We start from the raw sequence: 20262 nt of genomic DNA, 5'->3' as shown, positions 1-20262 counted from the left end.
TAAAGCCGGAGATGAACTCAGGAAAAATTTTTGCAAAAAACCTAAAGGTGTTCCAAAAGCATATGTTAAACACGGTGACGTGTTTGTTTCTGTTAGAAGTAGTTTATCTTGTGACGAAATTGAAGTAAGTAGTTCCTGTGAGTTAATATAGGCAGAGCTCATTGTTGGAAACCGGAATAAAACAATAACTGGATCCTTTTACTGACCTTCCAGTTCAGATGATACAGTTGTTGAAGGGTTCAGAGAAAACTTGAGTTTGATTTGAAAAACGTACCCGACTCATACGATTATAGTTGGTGGTGACTTAAATTTACCCTCGATATCATCGCGAAAATACATATTTAATTCCGGAGGTATGCATAAAACACTATTCGAAATTGTGCTAAATGTATTCTCTGAAAATTATTTCGAGCAGTTAGTTCATGAACCCACGCGAATAGTAAACGGTTGTGAAAACACACTTGAACTCTTAGCAACAAATAATCCTGAGTTAATAACGAGCATAAAAACGTATAGAGGTTTGCCGTAGTGAGATTGAATAATGTAATTCCCAATGCCTCCAAAAATAAACGAAAATATATCTATTCAAAAAAGCAGACAAAAATTCACTTGACACTTTCCTGAGGGACAATCTCCACTCCTTCCAAATTAATAATGTAAGTGTAGACCAGGTGTGGCTTGAATTCGGAGAAATAGCATCGCCTACCAAATAAATTAACAAACGACGGAGCTGATCCTCCTTGGTACACAAAACGGGTCAGAACATTGTTGCAGAAACAAGGAAATAAACATACCAAATTCCCAAATTTGGCGAACTTTTACAGAAGATCAAAATTTAGCGCGGACCTCAATGCGAGATGCTTATAACAGTTTCCACAATGAAACTTTGTCTCGAAACCTGGTAGAAAATCCAGATAGATTCTGGTCGTATGGGTAATATGTTAGCGGCAAGAAACAAACAATGCCTTCTCTGCGCGATAGGCATAATATCGAAGACAGTGCTGCCAAAGCAGAGTTACTAAACACAGCCTTCCGAAATGCCTTCACAAAAGAAGACGAAGTAAATATTTGAGAATTCGAATCAAGAACAGCTGCCAACATGAGTAACGTAGAAATAAATATCTTCAGAGCAGTGAAGCAACTTAAATTAATAAAAGCAAATCTTCTCGTTCAGACTGTATACCAATTAAGTTCCTTTCAGAGTATGCAAATGCAGGAGCTCCATACTTAACAATCATTTACAACCGTTCGCCCGACGAAAGATCAGTACCCAGAGACGGGAAAGTTGCACAGGTCACACCAATATTCAAGAAAGGTTGTACGAGTAATCCACTTAATTACAGGCCCATATCGTTAATGTCAATATGCAGGAGGATTTTGGAACATATATTGAGCTCGAACATTATGAATTACTTCGAAGAAAACGGTCTATTCACAGACAGTCAAGATGGGTTCAGAAAGCATCGTACTTGTGAAGCACAACTAACTCTTTATCCCCATGAAGTGTTGAGTGCTATTGAGAAGGGATTTCAGATCTATTCCGTATTTCTGGATTTCCGGAACGATTTTAACACTGTACCACACAAGAGGTTTGTAGTGAAATTGAGTCCTTATGGAATATTGTCTCAGTTATGTGACTGGATTTGTGATTTCCTGTCAGAGTTCGTAGTAACTGATGTAAAATCATCGAGTAAAGCGGAAGTGATTTCTGGTATTCCCCACGGAAGTGATAGAGGCCCTTTGCTGGTACTTACCTATACAAACGATTTGGGAGACAATCTGAGCAGCCGTCTTAGGTTGTTTGCAGATGATACTGTCGTTTATCGACTAACGAAGTCATCAGAAGAACAAAACAAATTGTAAAACAATTTAGAAAAGATTTCTGAATGGTCCGAAAATTCGCAGTTGACCCTAAATAACGGAAAGTGTAAGGTCATTTACATGAGTGCTAAAGGGAATTCGTTAAACTTCGATATATCAGTCAAATCTAAAGGCCGTACATTCAACTAAATACCTAGGAATTACAATTACGAAGAACTTAAATTGGAAGGAACAGATAGAAAATGTTGTGGGTAAGGCTAACCAAAGACTGTGTTTCATAGGTAGGACACTTAGAAAATGTAACAGATCTACTAAGGAGACTGCCTACACTACGCTTGTCCGTCCTATCGTAGAATACTGCTGCGCGGTGTGGGATTCTTACCAGATAGGACTGAAGGAGTACATCAAAAAAGTTCAAAGAAGGTCAGCACGTTTTGTACTATCGCGAAACAGGGAGAGAGAGTCACTGAAATTATACAGGATTTGGGCTAGACATCATTAAAAGAAAGGCGTTTTTCGTTGCGGCCGAATCTTCTCGCAAAATTCCAATCACCAACCTTCTCTTCCGAATGCGAACACAGTTTGTTGCCGACCTACATAGGGAGAAACGATCACCACGATAAAAAAAAGGGAAATCAGAGCTCGCACGAAAAGATGTAGGTGTTCGTTCTTCCCTCGCACTATAAGAGATTGGAATAATATAAAATTGTGAAGGCGGTTCGATGAAATCTCTGCCAGGCACTTAAATGTGATTTGAAGAGCATCCATGTAGATGTAGATGTAGATCCGTCTTCTCTTCATTCCTCTTTGCTCAGCTGTGCCCATCTCCTCGCATACCACCTAGAACGCATTCTGATAGTACTTACAGGGCAGTCGATATGTCAGGTGTTACCAATCCTTTCCACTCCCCCCTCCCTCGCCCCACCCCTAGGGATCATACAGGAAAGACAGTGAATTAGAATTGCTTTGGGATCCATTTCTGAGCTATGTTGAAAATTTCAAGTCTCTAGCTCGTCGGGAAAATTTAGAATAAATTGCAAAGGTTATGCTGAACAGACAGACAGATGAGAAGGTGACGTAATGAAAGAATTCCAAAAGTGAACGGTCCAAGATCAATAACGAAATGGCAGAGCCGCGATGTCTTTGTTATGTGCTCACGGTGTTGGAATAAAAAGTGAGAGATTCGTACAGAAATGTCCCTCGTGTCTCATTTTTTCAAAACAATTGTGAATTATGCGTCCGGTCATTGACGTGTCTGTTCGCAGTATTCATATTTGTCTCTGTGTGTGGTGTAACATCCGTTTGAAACAGTAAGGAAGGAACGTATAATGAAAGTTAATTCCAAACACATTGCGGTTTTCTCGCATAGGACCTATCGCTTACTGTGCGTCCGAACCACTAGACGGTTTGTATCCGAGATCTTGTCTGTTTTCACCACTATTCATAAATCATAATATTTATTTGCGACGGTACTATATTCTTACCAAATAACCCATATTCTATAAGCAACGTGCAATTAACAGTTCACGATTTTGTGAAAAACGTGGGGCACGAGGGAGATATTAATGAGGATCTCCCGCTTTATAGTCCAATACCGTGACCTCATAACGACGACACCATGGATCTTCGAATTAGCTCGGTGTTGAGATAGGAACGTTAACTGTTTCCTTTTTTCTTCTTTTTTAACAGTTCAGTGCACTTTCTTCCCGTTTTCATGATCGATCCGTGTTCAGTTTTTGACATGTTATCCACCGGGCCATCTCATCACTAAATCTGAGGGGGTTGCAATAGTGGAGTTTCCCTTGTTAGCGTTGCCGGTGCCTGTGATTCTCCCGTATGGTGACTGAATATTCTAAGCCAACTCTTCTGCAACCGAAGGTTGTGCTGTCCCACAGTCTAAGTTCCTCTCTCGCCTGAAGCGTCTTCTGGTAAGTATTGGATGGAAGTAAGTTCCACAGAGCGTTCCCAGCAAGGAGCAGAATTTTTACTTTTGCGAGATATTGCATGAGAAATGCAGCGATTTTACACAGGGTTGACCAATCAGGTCGACTCTAATAATACAACAATATCCCATTCATACTTAGATTGAACATAATTAACCAGTTGTGTGGGTTTTGAGTGCTGAGTTCAGAAACGTACAACTCCAGACTTCAATCATCTGTTCTGTTCCTTGTCTAAGCCATTTTAATGTTATCCTATGGTAGAAATATCATCCAATGCTAAACGCTCTTACTGTTTCTTAACGGAGTCAACAAAACGGCATTTTACTTCAGCCTGACAGCAGCGTATCCCATGTCCTTAAACACAAAAGTGCAGGGTAGTCCCCCGTCTCACTCAAGATATTTTTATCTTCGTTTTCCTTCTGATCTAACGTTTCCAGTATACTGACTTCCTGCAGAATTCAAGGCAGCCGGTTAGCGATATCCCTTACTGTCTGTGCATGTAGTGTCTCTTCTTTCCTAGTAGAGTGCCCACGTTAAAACTCAACACAGTTTCCTTCCAATGTATTGGGCACAACACAGACGGTGGCTGTAAGGTCGACTGTAGCCCGCATTCGGTATACTGTTCCGAACTTTCTGCCTGCACTCGTCCTTCCGCTGATGGTGTCTGCACAGGTGCAAAGGCTTAATGTCCCGGTTAATGAGCAGACACTGGCTGTCGGCCACGCTCGTCTGGCCTCTGCACAACCTGTACACTATGAGCCTCCTAACTACATTTACACAGTCCTCCAGAAACAGAAACGAGTATGAAAATACGGTAATCGAATGTGGCAATCACTGACATTAACTTTAATCACACTTATAACCCTTCTTACAGCTTGCAGTTAATTTAGAACGGCCTCACTTACTAATTTATTGGAATTTAATAATGGTACGTGAGAGTTTTGACAAAAAAGTCGCGTAACGGTATACTTATTTGCTCTGGAGATATGCACGTTTTATCATCAATATAATTTAGCCCTAAAATTTTCCTGCTTTCTCTTCGTTCACTCTTTGAGATTTTTTCTGTGTTTATCAATGTAATTAAAATGCAGTTCACAGCCTAATGAAGACCACTGGTTTGACGACTGTTGCAGTGCCTCAGTTTTATGTGTTCTGAGATTAATTTTTGTAACAGATGTTTGATGTAACTATGAAAGCTGTTTCAATCTTGTGATAACGAATATCTTACCCAATACTTTCTAGTCGTGTTTACGAATGGTTGTATCTGAATATTTGAACTGAGAAACTCTTTTTTCCTTAATACCACAGACTTCCAAGTCCTTCCTAAAGACCCTACTAAATTGATCAAGAGGATGTTAAATATGCATAGGCATATGCAAAAGCATATTCCATGAATATGAAGCAAAACTATTAACTAATAAGAACCCAGTGCCTCCTAGAATATATGGCCTTCCCAAACTGCATAAACAAGATGTTCCTATTCGTCCAGTTGTATAATCATTCACTGCTCCACCTTACAAACTAGACAGTAAATTGGATGTCCTAGTTAAGAGCAAGACTAAATTCAAACCAAAGCATGGCATTTCAAACTCTGTGGACCTATCAAACAAGTTAAAAGGTATATATGTCTCACACAGTGAAAAAAATTAGTATTCTTTGATGTCAGCAGTTTGTTTTCTAACATACCAGTAGTAGAATGCATTGATATTCTGACAGAGCTGATGCACAAGTATAATGTCAATCCTGTACAATTGAATGACTTGAGACTGGCCACACAGACATGCAGCGCACAGAACTATTTCCAGTTCCAAGGGACTCTTTATAAACAATTACATGGCTTAACTATGGGTTCCCCTCTTAGTCCACTGTTTGGTGAAATATGTATGGTCCGTTTTGAACAAAATTTTCTAAAAACAGAACCTTTGAGTGGAAACATCAAATACTGGTTTAGATATGTAGATGGTGTCCTGTGTACATGGACTGGTACTACAAGACAACTCAACACATTCTTGAAAAACCTAAACAATCAACATGAAAATATCCAGTTCACTATGGAGATTGGCAACAAATCCATAAACTTCTTAGATCTCACCATTGACATCAGTACACACACACATTGGTTCAAAATTTACAGAAAAACAACCACAGACACAGTAATACCTTCTTGCTCACAACACCCCATAGCTCACAAACATGCAGCTTTCCATTCAATGGTGCACCGTCTCATATCCATCCCAATGTCCAGAGATGATTTTAAAGCAGAGTTAGATACAATAAAATTTATTGCCACAACCAATGGCTACAATGCAGTTCTTATTGACCACATCTTCCACAGGAAACAAAAACGGAAAATTATACCCCTCTTCTATTCCCCATCTGCTTCCCCATCCACTGTGTGCAAGAAATGGTGTACACTACCATTTCTAGGTCAGGTATTACAGATTGTAGCCAAAGCACTGAAATCCTGCAAGTATAGGCTTTCCTACTATGTCAGGAACACGGCAGCCCAGTGTGTTTTTAACAGCAAAGACAAGATCCAGTTATTAGCCAACAGTGGGGTGTACAAAACCACCTGTTCTGATTGTGATAAATTTTGCATTGGTCAGTCAGGCAGAGACATATCAACAAGGCTGGCTGAACATGAACGCAGCTGGAGGTTGCAGAATTCAGACTCTGCATTTGCTGAGCATGTACTGAGTGAGGGTCACAACTACCAGCCAGTGTCCCATGTACTTCACTTAGCAAACAAAGGCCATAAACCCAACCTGCTGGAAGCCCTGGAAATGAACAAACATCTTGCTCACAGTCCAGATCTCATCCTAAATGACCAGACACAGCTCAACACTTCCCCTCTCCTAAACTTCGTATAATCATCTTCATTATGAATGACTTGAGACTGGCCACACAGACATGCAGCGCACAGAACTATTTCCAGTTCCAAGGGACTCTTTATAAACAATTACATGGCTTAACTATGGGTTCCCACACTCTCTCTTCCTACATATTCCCATTTTCCTGTATTCATTAAGTTGTTTTGTTTTGTTGAAGTTGTGTTTGTATTCCACATAGACTGCAGTGACAATAGTTAAAGCTTTCTTTTAACTGGTACTTGTATTACTGTCCATGTTTAACACCCCTTGTAGTTGTCTCATCAAATACTGTTCATATTTTACTTTGCTCATTTATTTAATGAAAACAGTAACACAGTCACTGCTTTGATTATAATGTTAATGATAAAATGCAGTACCACCACACTCTCAAACTGTAGGTTCCCTCAAACACCTCAATTTTCCTGCATTTATTTTTTTCTGTTTATCTTATTGATACTGTTTAACGTGTATTTACATTGATAACTGTCTCCTCTTTTAATTGGTTCTGTATCACTCTCCATGTTTAATATTTCCTGATGCAGCCTTGTCTAGTACTAATTTTATTTTGTTTTATTAGTTTTGTTTATTAATAGAAACTGTTATGTAGGCATTCTATTCCTGTTTTCGTGCTAAAGGTTTTCCTGACCACTCCATTGTTTTTTATGTACTGTTCAGTTTTTACTTTTTCGTTGCAAAGATGTTACTTACTGTATGTTTCTACTTCAATCTAGATGTGTTACTTCTCTTCCAATGTTGTCTTCTAACAATTAACCTCTTTGGTGATAGTACTCAGTAAATACCTGAAGATGGCCTTGTTAGCCGAAAACTGGTTAACAATAAAAGTAATATTGTAGAACAAAAGCAAACTGGTGCTTTTCATTTATTATAATGTTGTTCTACTAAGAACCGACGGAAGAATCTGTTAATATGACTAAATACAGTTTTTAGACTTTTGAGTCCCATGTTCTTGCTGTACATGTATTTTCTTCTTTCAATGACATTTGAAGCCCCACCATTTCTGCTGCCTCTTTAAGAATTTCTGTTCGCTTATGTGTTGTTTGTATTTAGTGACACAGAGATCCAGTTCGTTCGCAAAAGCTAAGCAGTCTCTTCTAATAATGGTTCTATCTAATTTGCTTGGTTCTTCAATTTTTAGCTCTGATTTTATTTTCCGTAACTCATGAACTCCTCTTCCAAAGAGAGCCTGGAAAACGATGGAGAATCGTGTTGTCTCACCTATGTTTTGATATCAGACTGTTGTTTTTGTTGTAATGATCTTGTATCTACATCTACATCAATACCCCGCAAGCCATCTGACGGTGTGCGGCGGAGGGTACATTGAGTACCTCTATCGGTTCTCCCTTCTATTCCAATCTCGTATTGGTCGTGGAAAGAAGGATTGTCGGTATGCCTCTGTGTGGGCTCTAATCTCTCTGATTTTATCCTCATGGTCTCTTCGCGAGATATACGTAGGAGGGAGCAATATACTGCTTGACTCTTCGGTGAAGGTATGTTCTCGAAACTTCAACAAAAGCCCGTACCTAGCTACTGAGCGTCTCTCCTGCAGAGTCTTCCACTGGAGTTTATCTATCGTCTCCGTAACGCTTTCGCGATTACTAAATGATCCTGTAACGAAGCGTGCTGCTCTCCGTTGGATCTTCTCTATCTCTTCTACCAACCCTATCTGGTACGGACCCCACACTGCTGAGCAGTATTCAAACAGTGAGCGAACAAGCGTACTGTAACCTACTTCGTTTGTTTTCCTTTGTATCTCGATTTGTAGATGATAGTTCCTACCTAAACTACCCGTCAATGCCGCATTGTACTCTAAAAGCAGTTTATGGTGGAGACATTAATGCCTTCAATTATAAGTGCACTATTCACACAGCTAGAGATTACATCGGTGTTTCTCGTTCTTATGTGAGACACGGTGAAAACTGTCTGGAGAACAAAACACGGAGCGTAAGGTCGCCAGTGGAGCGCGCAGGAAGGTCTCATCTTCAGGAGGTGGCGGCACACGCGGCAGACTTTACGGCCGTAACGAAGCACCGGCCGGGATTACACGTCTGGCGCGTCCCTTAAAAGGCCGTGCCTAAGGAGCCGGGGAGGTATTAATTACCCGCGGGGCGCACAGGTGTGAATGAGGCGCCTGACCCCGTAATGAAGAGGAGCGAGCCGAGTGTAATTAGGGCGTGGGGCGGCGGCGGGGGCGGCGGGGGTGGCATTTCCTGCCGCGCAGGGGGCGGCGGCCACGACGGTGGCTGCGGCGGCTGCGTTGCGTGTGGCCGGAGAACTGTTGCTTCGGCCGCCGCTGCACGCGACTCCACGCTCCGTTCACTAAAGCCGTCCTTACACGGGAGGAGTAAGCTAACGTTTACATAGTGACGTACGAGATTTGTGACGTTACTTACTGTTATTTTCATGTTGAAGGACCACTGCCTCGAGTGAAACAAAAAAAAAATAAATAAATAAAAAAAAATCCTACGACATTTTCAACGTCCTACCAAAGTCTGAACTAAAAAGAAGCAAGAACGCTCTCTGCGTCACAAGCACTACTTGCGAGACGCCATATTGTATTCGTCGTTTTCACATTAAACCCACTGTATCGTGGATTTTATATTACAAAAAATGGTTCAAATGGCTCTGACCACTATGGGACTCAACATCTGAGGTCATCAGTCCCCTGGAACTTAGAACTACTTAAACCTAACCAACCTAAGGACATCACACACATCCATGCCCGAGGCAGGATTCGAACCTGCGACCGTAGGGGTCGCGCGCTCCAAACTGAAGCGCCTAGAACCGCTCGGCCACACCGGCGGGCTTTTTATATTACAATACGCACTGTATGAATATACGTTTCCTCTAAGCACCGGCACAATGAGGTTCTTGCGACAACGTGTCGTTATTGGTACGATTTGTTATAATAAAATGACGGGTTTCTTCAATTGGTAGTTGAAGAGCTTCCGTATTTAGCTATCAGAAGAAGAAAAAGATCGTAACAAAAAATACAAATCCATTTATTATAGGAGTTCAGTGTACCGTAGTTGGCAGAGGTAATAATTGGTGGACGGTTCATGTGTTGCTGTGTCGACTCCTTTTTTTTATCTTTGCCGGTTATAGAAATGTAATGGGATTTTCTTATTAAATTAATGGAAATATTTTATGTATTGTTCGATGTTATGTTAATGCAGAGGGAGGTATTTAAAACTGCTTTTAAATATCTAGGAACTACAAATCGGACAAAAAAAAACGTTAGAATAAAAGTTCTTCGCTTCGCATGGGGACATTCAGTGACAGCAAATTCAGTCTATGACACCAAACTTAGCCTCCCTGCTCCTTGACACCCCTCTCGACCCCCACTCAGTGGCTGGAGGGGTTAAATTAGAAATCTTACATAGTAACCCCCATTTTTATTACTGATTCGGATTCTCCGTTAAAAAAATTAACCTTTCTGTTCAAATGGTTCAAATGGCTCTGAGCACTATGGGACTTAACACCTTAGGTCATCAGTCCCCTAGAACTTAGAACTACTTAAACCTAACTAACCTAAGGACATCACACAACACCCAGCCATCACGAGGCAGAGAAAATCCCTGACCCCGCCGGGAATCGAACCCGGGAACCCGGGCGTGGGAAGCGAGAACGCTACCGCACGACCACGAGATGCGGGCAACCTTTCTGTTTAACATATGATTTGTTACGTGATAAATGGCGCGGTAGTTGGAGAAAACCAACTTGTGTTAAAAGCCTTCGAAAAATAATGATATAGCAAGAAATACTGATCAGATTATGATCCCAGGAGGTTATAGAGGCAGTTATTATAAAATATTCAACGAGAAAACGGTTTTGATAGTCAAAAATACGTTAGTTCGTGGCAAATCACAAGAGATGTTATAATTGAATTTTCCTCGAGACATGCTCCCATCATTATCGTAGACATCGCACGAGGTTCAAGAATTTCGTAATGAAATGGTCCGCGTGTACTGCAAGAGTACAGATTCTACACGCATCACTTACGCATTGCATCAAGAACTACGTGCGGGTGACCTCTAAATCCTCTTGAAATTTGCAGTTAGGTATAACAACAGCTATCAGCCAATGGTGATTTTATTTTGCAGATACATTTCTCTGATGAAGCTAGTTTTACGAATCGTGGTCAACTGAATCGACATAATATGCGTTATCGATCAGTGGAATAAGGAAAGTCGAACGTCCTCTAAGCAAGAAATTAGACCCAACAGTGGACAAAGAGTCCAGAGAAAAGCCAGTTTCTCATTAAATATTTTAGAATAACTTCCTCTCCAACTTTGTGGGATCCTTATCTGATGTCTCATTTTTGAGATACGGTTTAACTCAATTTGATTTTTTCAGTTACAGCGCCATCCATCACGCAACGACAAAGTGTTAACGATAAAAGTTATGTAGTTTTTGCTGAAGAAACGAAACCCACAATAAAAATGGGGATTCCTCTTTAAGCTCTCAGAATTTACCCTCTCACGTCCCATAGTCGTGGAGGAGGCGTTCGAGTATGGTGTCGCGCCACAATCAGGACTGCATACGACCGAGGCACACAGGGCCAACACCCGGCATCATGGTGTGAGGAGCGATCTCCTACACTGGCCGTACACCACTGGTGATCGTCGAGGGGACACTGAATAGTGCACGGTACATCCAAACCGTCATCGAACCCATCGTTCTACCATTCCTAGACCGACAAGGGAACTTGCTGTTCCAACAGGACAATGCACGTGCGCATGTATCCCGTGTCACCCAACGTGCTCTAGAAGGTATAAGTCAACTACCCTGGCCAGCAAGATCTCCGGATCTGTCCCCCATTGAGCATGTTTGGGACTGGATGAAGCGTCGTCTCACGCGGTCTGCACGTCCAGCACGAACGCTGGTCCAACTGAGGCGCCAGGTGGAAATGGCATGGCAAGCCGTTCCACAGGACTACATCCAGCATCTCTACGATCGTCTCCATAGGAGAATAGCAGCCTGCATTGCTGCGAAAGGTGGATATACACTGTACTACGGCCGACATTGTGCGTGCTCTGTTGCCTGTGTCTATGTGCCTGTGGCTCTGTCAGTGTGATCATGTGATGTATCTGACCCCAGGAATGTGTCAATAATGTTTCCCCTTCCTGGGACAATGAATTCACGGTGTTCTTATTTCAATTTCCAGGAGTGTAATTCGTTCAAGACCTCAATGATTTCTTTACACCTTGCGTTTTCGTTAATGCCAATGAGCGTAGGATACTGGACGTGAATTTCTCCTTTCAACAACGCGATTTTATTTTCATCAAATCAGAAATAAATTGGGTACCTTGGCAAAAAAATGCTAAAAAAGAAATTAAAACTGAAGAACGTAAATTCTGCATTTTCCTGCGATATTCTAGCCACTTCCCAAGAAGCAGGTGATGCTGTATTGCGGAACTAGTATCTTCCTTAGCTGTTCTTATTTCTTGTACCAATCATCGAGGGAAAATAAAGCTACGATATCATCACAGCACAATGAAGCTTCCAAAAATAATTGGTAGTCAGTGTCGTTCTCACTCAGACATGCATAGTTACAAATATTTATTTCGAACTAAGATTACTGTAATTGTTTAATGCCTGTGTCGGTCGGTCATTGTCACTAGTCCATAAATATTTATTAGACGATAGCTTCGTCAGAGCATGCTTGGAGTCTATATTTATGTTAATCTTCTAGTACGAGAACTACGGAAATGATGATCCTTGGCAAGCACTGACGCAGCCATTGGACAAGAAATTTTTGTAACTTCGGGATTGAACAAGTTATATGAGCATAGACTGAAATAAACTCTATGCCCTATTTTACTTAGCAAATCACACTGTTTGCAGCTATTTAATACTACAGTATTTTCTAATTTTGCAGCAACAGAATTTCTGTTGATTTTATAGAAAAAGAAAAACATTTACGCGATCGTTTCTTTCGTCACCTGTTTTTTGTTCCATACCGTTCCACTTAACCTTAACATCAACTATTGATTCATTAGCGTGTTAACTCCATTGGTTGCCTTCCTTCATACCCTTCTCTGAAGTAAACGAATAACATACAGTGGTGTAGGTAGTTCAACAGACACGTGTTTATCTTGTTAGTTCTCCTCTGGTACAAAACGTGTTTAACTGGTCAGTTCTCCTTTAGCACAAAACTGCTCGGACGTTCAACTGTCTTACATAAAACAGCCCCACATTTCAGTTCTTTCAGCAAGGAGATATTCTTTGATCCTTTGCAACTCTAGGAACCACGAAAGTGACCTGCAAGTTGCAGCATTACATTGACAGTTCAGCTAAGGAAACAGACATGGCAAACCTAAGAGCCTTAAGCACTAAAAAGGCAGACAAATTAAAATGAGCAAGTACTAAAAATGAAGAAATTTATAGTGAAATACCAATTTTAATCGGGAGCTAGGTTGTGCAGCGGTCAGTTAGTAATAAAAACAGACAATAAAAGAATTTTAAAAGCTGTATGTGATAGAATTGGTATATTTAAAGAAGTCTATAGTAGTAAAAAAAAAAACAAGGATTTAAATAATTATATATGTAGTAATTCTGAAATATATACTGTAAGGAAAAAACAGAAATTTTATTAAAAAGTAACAGGGAGATAGTGGGCGCGAGGAAGTAGCAAGATGTTAAATACGAAGTTTCAAGTTTTAATTGGACAGAAATTTATATTATCTAATGCAGGTTTTAAAATATATTTCTGTATACTCATGTAAACATTGTTGTGAACACTCCATAAAGGGTGCGTTAGTAACTGTTGATTACGTAAATTTAAAGGTATTTGTGTCTGAGTTAGGCTTACAAATTCTTCAAAGTGAAGTCCGTACTCTGCAAGACATTTTCCAGACAATAACATTCACACATTTTGTAACACAAAAAACCTAACACGATACTACTTTCTACAGTAGTGGGTAAAGAAAGTAAACGACACACAATCCTTACGAATTCTCTCAAGACAGAAACACCGCCATTAGAATTCAACATCACCGTGGTTCAAACCTTGACAGTTCTTGTGTATTCGCTAAAGTACTATAGATCAGTTGCGCATTGGGTATTTCACAAATTACACGCTATATATGCCGTTCCATTTGTCTGATCTGTTATGCAGCATCTCAATTGTCAATGACGTCGACGGAACGCTATACCGGTTTCCAAAGATAAATTTCATACATGTGTCGCACGAGACGTGATGATTCATCAGTGTGGTCATAATTATAACTTCACTGGTTGCCTTCCTTCTTACCCTTCGCTGAATAAAAGAATGACGAACAATGGTGCAGGTACTTTAACAGACATGTGTTTAACTTGTCGGTTCTCCTTTACTACAAAATTTTATGACCAGCCTTACAACATTAAAACATACAAATGATAGAACTGAAGAGCTGAGGTCTTTGCTTATGGGATAAGACAACAAGTACAAAGCAGGACTTTATATGCAGCAAATTGACTGGCTTTTCCACCGTACATACTGTGCAGAACGAGATAGACGTGTACGACATCCGTTGCGTTTCGCATTTTGGTGACATTATCTGCCACTCATTGAACTCTGAAAGGCTCATGTCGTTACGAGGTGACCCTGCACAATTCTATTACGAAGCAGCCCATCAGGAACACAAAATTACCAATCAATTCCAGCACATGTTTAGGAACATTCAATTTATCTTCGATTTCAGTTTCCACAAAAGTATAATTTTATATCCAGCGCATTTCAGATTACTGATTTAAAAGGTAAATAAAACTAGCGATCATCCCGCATACGATTGCAGCCAGCAAATCCCTCGCTTTTAAAAACCGATTTAAACGCTGCATTCGAATTGGATTCAGTGCTCTGACCAAACTTCGTTAAGTACTTTGGCCTCATTGAGCTACTCGTATTGCGTGCGCAATTGCCTATGAAAGTATTTTATTGGCAATCATCGTCAGAACAAAGCAATTCCACGTTTCATTTTGTCGTGCATAATAAGTTTACTGCTCATCTGTCACCGCAGCGGCAAATGTTAAACTATCGTGCTGTCGGCGAACGCTTCGTAAGTTCGGTCGAGGAGCATTCCAACGCACTTTTCTCAGATTGCATAGCACCATATTTTGTACCATATTTTGTCGTTTCATTTTGTCGTGCATAATAAGTTTACTGCTCATCTGTCACCGCAGCGGCAAATGTTAAACTATCGTGCTGTCGGAGAACGCTTCGTAAGTTCGGTCGAAGAGCATTCCAACGCACTTTTCTCAGATTGGATAGCACCATATTTTGTAGTAAGACCTCTTCATTGCCTGATTTGGCGTCACAAAAATGTTTAAAAGTTTTGTATAAGGTTTTGTGAAGAAGTTAATGAAGATGGGAGCAGTCTTAGGAAAGAAGTGTACATAACAGCCCTCGAGATCCAAAGGAAGGAAAAAAAATGTTATAAAGAAGAGTGCATCTAAAGACAGAAGTAGTCGAGTCAGTATAGGAGCAGAAAAATGTGAATAGAAGAAGCACTTACTAGTTCCCGAATACCCTTATTAATGTGAACATGAGAATCCAACGATAACCGAAAAACACTGATAACCCATAATACACATGTTTCTTATACCGCAAACTACTGTTCAGTGTACTAACAAAACCTACTAAATGTCATATTTAGAACCCCAGTGCATTACTTACACGTTGCTCGTCGGAAACGTACAACTTGTTACCACACTACAGTTAAAACGTACAGTATTTCGTTCCACTTGCTATCAGTTTACTTTTAAGAATTATTCGTGTTATATGTGTGGTTCTGACTCGATATTTTCTGACAAAGATTCTGATTTTCGAGAGAGTCGAAACATGGTCAAATGAGATTTGCCCTGTTTTCTCTAATGACACCAACAGCCTTGCTTCAGTGGTGACCTCGGTTCCCCTCAAATCATTAAAGAGAAGCGCTATCGGGCTTGGCTAGCACTTGGATGGGTCACCGTCCGAGTCTGTAGAGTGCTTTTGGCAAGCGTCCAGCTGAGGAGCTCCTTGAAACTGACAACGGCCACGAGAGCGGTGTGCTGAGCACATGCCCCTCCGTATCCGCATCCGGTGACGCCCATGGGCTAAGGACGACACCATGGTCGGTCGGTACCGTTGGTCCTTGAAGGCCTGTTCGGATAGTGTTTGTTTCTCTCTCTCTCTCTCTCTCTCTCTCCCTCTCTAGTGAAGATCAACGCATTTCGGAGCCTCAGCGTGATCGATAATATGGTCACTGATTGCCTAATCTTCGACCTCTTCATCTAACGAACACGCTGTGTTCCCTGTATCTGCGGCACTTAGTAGCTCAAACCCCGATGCAGAGGATATTTAACAATCTGCGGATGTTTCCGTCGTTTACGCCTTCGCAACCCGAAATTTGTGTTGTAAACGAAAATTTTAACAAAATACTTCTCGCTCTGTTTTAATTGGTAACGAGTTCGCAGCCAGAAATTTGTGTTATAAATGAAAATTATGACAAAATATTTCAGGTTCTGTTTGAATTAGTACTTTTTTAATGGGAACTACACATGGACAATCCACAGATCGGGTAACTCGCAGCCGCACAGCGGGGAGTTTTCAGTATATAAAGAAACTATCGCTTAATAAGTTCACTGTGATTCGAAGTTTTTGAACTTAATCAATGTTGGTATATAATACTAGTAGTGAAAAGAACAAAGGGGTGAAATCAGATGAAATTGAAGAGACTAGATTATGGGCCTATCGAAACGACCCTAAATGTAAACCACAAATACAAATACCAAGCATAGTATCCTGAGAGCAGGTAAACTCATCAAAGGCGTGGGAACTAAAGGCTATTTCTAGATTCTTAACAACTGAAATACTACTTAATCTTGTGGCATATATACTAAAATTTTTAAAATAATACCGATGTTTACCTTAGCTTACAGTACTAACACGTTGTGGCCGTTGTTGTCCAGCGGGTATAGCTGTAGAGTCTTGCCATGTAGGCCACAAATTTAAACACGGATAAGGCTGGTATTTTCTTCGTTCTCGTCCCTCCACGACCGCTCAGATCCTCTCAGCCTGTTATAAAATGTATCGGGGTAAAAGGAGGCTATGAGCTCACCACCTTCTCCCTCCAGGTGGTGCAGGGAAGAAAGGCTGCAATCTGCTTATAGTTAGGCCATTAGCCCGGTCATAGGCTTCCATCACTAACTTCTTTTTTTTTTTCTCATGTATGCCGTTTAGGTGGTCCATGCTCCTCCAGTGCCTGCCTGGCATGCTGCCCCATCACGAAAGTGTCGTCCACGTAGCGGAAGAAGTGCCTGGGTTTACGGTGAGCAGTTTGTAGTGCCACCTCCTCGAAGTGTTCCATATAAAGATTCGCGATCCCTGGAGCAAGGGGAGATCCCATGGCCACTCCATCCATTTGTTCATAATGCTCTCCATTGCACTTGAAGTAGGTGGTCGTAAGTGCATATTCAAAGAGCTTCACTGTTTCAGGCTCGAAGTGCTGATTAAGGAGTGCCAAGGCGTCTTGTAGAGGTACTTTCGTGAACAAGGAGGTGACGTCGAAGCTCACGAGTAGGTCATCACTCTGTATTCGGATGTCCTTCAGTCTTCTTACGAAATCTGCGGAGTTTTTCACGTGATGACTGCAGTGTCCCACCAGTGGTTTTAATAGTGTCGCCAGGTATTTGGCCAGTCCATAACTGTGCGAGTTGATAGTGTCCAAAATCGGCCGTAAATACACGAACGGCGCACCCGCTTCCCCCTCCACCCCGACCGCCGGCTCCTCTGGACCCAGCCTCCCACGGCCAGGTGGTGGGGGGCACGCCGCAGGTATAAAGGGACCGGCATTCCCAAAGTCTCGGCACTTCGCCAGAAGATGACGAGTATGTCAATCGTCGAATAATTAGCATAACAAAGTAAGACAACGCAAATATGATGTTCTTTACAGGAAATGCTCAATATGTCCACCATCATTCCTCAACAATCGCTGTTGTCGAGGAATAATGTTGTAAACAGCACTGTAAAGCATGTCCGGAGTTATGGTGAGGCATTGGCGTCTGATGTTGTCTTTCAGCATCCCTAGAGATGTCGGTCGATCACGATACACTTGCGACTTCAGATAACCCCAAAGCCAATAATCGCACGGACTGAGGTCTGGGGACGAAAGTGGCGGCTGAGCACACGATCATCACCAAACAACGCGCGCAAGAGATCTTTCACGCGTCTAGCAATATGGGGTGGAGCGCCATCCTGCATAAACATCGTACGTTCCAGCAGGTGTTTATCAGCCAGGCTGGGGATGATGAGATTCTGTAACATATTGGCGTACCTCTCACCCGTCACGGTAGCAGTTACTGGCTTTTGCTGTCCAGCGTCATCTGCCGGACATTTAGTGAACTTTGTTGGTTCTAATAAAATTCCATGTCATTCCAAGCATGTGTGTCAATTTTTACCTCTCTATCTACATTATTCTGTGGTTTATTAAGTTTTCAAATTTGGACTGACTTTTTGAACACCCTATGTGTCTTCAACTTGACAAAAGTGATTACCTGATACTGAAATTTTTTTTTTGTTTAATCATTAAAAAAGTATGAAATATGAAGCCAAGTCGTATGTCTTGCGACAGCATTGCCTTCTAAGTACTGTGTGGTTGCAGTTTCCTCCTCTTCCTGCTCAGACAGCTTGGCATTCCAGTGGGCCAAGTGTGCGGCCTGGCTGAGTGCTGTGGTACACGAGCCAGGGCGTGGCTCGAAAGTCCAATTCTTGGATACACCAACTACTAGTATATGCTGTGCTTAATGGAACGGTACGTTGGAATCCCACGCTACCAGTAACACGTCGAGTGCCACGATGATGTCTGGAGGGGTCGGAAGGCGTGGACGCAAGCGCCGGCGTGACCGAGACAGGGACAGGACGCAGGGCGTTTGGCAGTCAGGTAGAGTAATTCTAACCAGAGGGCGTTTGGCAGTCAAGTGGAGCAATTCTAACCAGCAACATCTGAGCCCTCGCTGTCGCTGGGATGGTAGCGGCAGAGACGCCTGCAGGCTTGGCGGCTGTCAATAATAGTGGGCCCGAAGTTGTTGAAAATGAGCCGTTGCTGCAGTTACAGGAAGAAAAGCGGAGTCCATGGGCCTCAAGAAGCTGTTGCACGTGACGTTTGCCGGGCGAGAGTATCGGTAGCACAGGTGTCGCCGCCGTGTGCACGATATTCTAGCGGTTACTGTCCATCCTGTTCTGAAGCACATGAATTCCAGAGACATCGAATGGTTGGCGTGAACCTGTCTTATGGAGCACTGCCTGAGTACTTTCCCAAGACTTTTTTTTGGAGACATCCGTCTTGTGACTGGTCTGAAGCAGCCCGACACGAATTATTTTCGTGTGCCAACCTTTTCATCTCGGGGTAACAGTTGCAACATACACTACTGGCCATTAAAATTGCTACACCACGAATATGACATGCTAGAGATGCGAAATTTAACCGACAGGAAGAAGATGCTGTGATAAGCAAATGATTAACTTTTCAGAGCATTCGCACAAGGTGGGCGCTGGTGGCGACACCTACAACGTGCTGACATGGCGAAAGTTCCCAACCGATTTCTCTTACACAAACAGCAGTTGATCGGCGTTGCCTGGTGAAACGTTGTTATGGTGCCTCGTATAAGGAGGAGAAATGCGCACCATCATGTTTCCGACTTTGATAAAGGTCGGATTGTAGCCTATCACGATTTCGGTTTATCGTACCGCGACATTGCTGCTTGCGTTGGTCGAGATCCAGTGACTGTTAGCAGAATATGGAATCGGTGGGTTTATCAGAGTAATACGGAACGCCATGCTGGATCCCAACGGCCTCGTATCACTAGCAGTAGAGATGACAGGCAGCTTATCCGCATGGCTGTAACGGATCGTGCAGCCACGTCTCGATCCCTGAGTCAACAGATGGGGCCGTTTGCAAAACAACAACCATATGCACGAAGAGTTCGACGACGTTTGCAGCAGCATGTACTATCAGCTCGGAGACCATGGCTGCGGTTACCCTTGACGCAGCGTCACAGACAGGAGCACCTGCGATGGTGTACTCAACGACGAACCTGGGTGTACGAATGGCAAAACGTCCTTTATTCGGATGAATCCAGGTTCTGTTTACAGCATCATGATGGTCGCATCCGTGTTTGGCGACATCGCAGTGGACGCACATTGGAATCGTGTAATCGTCATCGCCATACTGGCGTATCACCAACCGTGATGGTATGGGGTGCCATTGGTTACACGTCTCGGTCACCTCTAATTCGCATTGACGGTACTTTGAACAGTGGACGTAACATTTCAAATGTGTTACGACCCGTGGCTCTACCCTTCATTCGATCGCTGCGAAACCCTACATTTCAGCAGGATAATGCTCGACCGCATGTTGCAGGTCCTGTACGGGCCTTTCTGGATACAGAAAATGTTCGACTGCTGCCCTGTCCAGTACATTCTCCAAATCTCTCACCAAATGAAAACGTGTGGTCAACGGTGGCCAAGCAACTGTCTCGTCACAATACGCCAGTCACTACTCTTGATGAACTGTGGTATCGTGTTGAAGCTGCACATGCAGCTGTATTAGTACACGCCATCCAAGCTCTGTTTGACTCAATGCCCAGTCGAA

This window comes from Schistocerca serialis, chromosome 5 (assembly GCF_023864345.2).
Source record: "Schistocerca serialis cubense isolate TAMUIC-IGC-003099 chromosome 5, iqSchSeri2.2, whole genome shotgun sequence".
NCBI classification, from domain to species: domain Eukaryota; kingdom Metazoa; phylum Arthropoda; class Insecta; order Orthoptera; family Acrididae; genus Schistocerca; species Schistocerca serialis.
This window is presented reverse-complemented; position numbering follows the sequence as displayed.